Raw genomic sequence first — 1,456 nt, 5'->3', positions numbered from 1 at the left:
TTTGCAACGAGGGATCTGGGAGCAGCATGGTGCCCGCAATCCCCTACATGGATCTCTCTGAGGATTTCGATGCCATCTTGATTTGATACGCATTTCAAAAATACCCTGTTTGTACTTTGTTTATAGAGTTGTCCATCAACTATTGTGTAGGATCTTGCTCGTCTGATGACCTGTCGTGCGAGGACTTCGTCATCTGGCAACTTCTAGTCGATGAGGTAGTCCAGGAAAGGTCGGGTCCAAGCTGGAGTGATGACCATCACCTCCTTAGCCAGAGACACCGCCACATCTGGGTTCTCTGGGTTAGCGCCCTTGACCGAGGGTGTCCATAGATGCTCAAGGAAATTCCAGGCGGAATGGGTTTCCTACCGGATCCGAGCTTGGACAGCATATCTGCCGCTGTATTGTCATCTCTCCTGACGTACTTGACTTCATATCCGAGGAAGCACTTGGCGATCTCGTCAACTTTGTCTCTGTAAGCCGCAATTACGGAGTTTCTGGCGTTCCAGGTTCCAGCTACTTGTTGTGCCACCAGGTCGGAATCTTCGGAACATATAATGTGCTTGATCGCAATCTCCTTAGCGATGCGTAGACCGTATAGTAGAGCCTCATATTCCGTCATGTTGTTTGTAGCTTCAAAGTGAATCTGCTGAACGTACTGCAGTTCTTCTCCGGTTGGTGACTGATGACCCACAAGTATAGGGGATCGCAACAGTCTTCGAGGGAAGTAAAACCCAATTTATTGATTCGACACAAGGGGAGCCAAAGAATATTTGTAAGCCTTAACAGCGGAGTTGTCAATTCAGCTGCACCTTGAAACAGACTTGCTCGCAAGAGTTTATCAGTAGCAACAGTTTTATAGCAGTAGCAGTAGTGAAATATAAGCAGTAGAACAACAAAGACAACAGTAGTGATTATAGTAAACAACAGGATTAAAATACTGTAGGCACATGGATGAATGAACGGGCGCTGCATGGATAAGAGAACTCATGTAACAATCAAGGTAGGGCATTTGCAGATAGTAATAAAACAGTATCCAAGTACTAAACAATTATAAGCATGTGTTCCATATATAGTCGTACGTGCTCGCAATGAGAAACTTGCACAACATCTTTTGTCCTACCAGCCGTTGGCAGCCGGGCCTCTAGGGAATCTACTGGACATTAAGGTACTCCTTTTAATAGAGCACCGGAGCAAAGCATTAACACTCCGTGAACACATGTGATCCTCATATCACCGCCTTCCCCTCCGGTTGTCCCAATTTCGTCACTTTGGGGCCTCGGGTTACGGGACAGACAATATGTGTATACAACTTGCAGGTAAGATCATAAAGCAATGAATATCATCATGAATTGATAACATGTTCAGATCTGAGATCATGGCACTCGGGCCCTAGTGACAAGCATTAAGCATAACAAGTTGCAACAATATCATAAAAGTACCAACTACGGATACTAGG

Source organism: Lolium rigidum, chromosome 6, assembly GCF_022539505.1.
Source record: "Lolium rigidum isolate FL_2022 chromosome 6, APGP_CSIRO_Lrig_0.1, whole genome shotgun sequence".
Lineage (NCBI taxonomy): Eukaryota > Viridiplantae > Streptophyta > Magnoliopsida > Poales > Poaceae > Lolium > Lolium rigidum.
Note: the sequence above shows the minus strand (reverse complement) of the source record.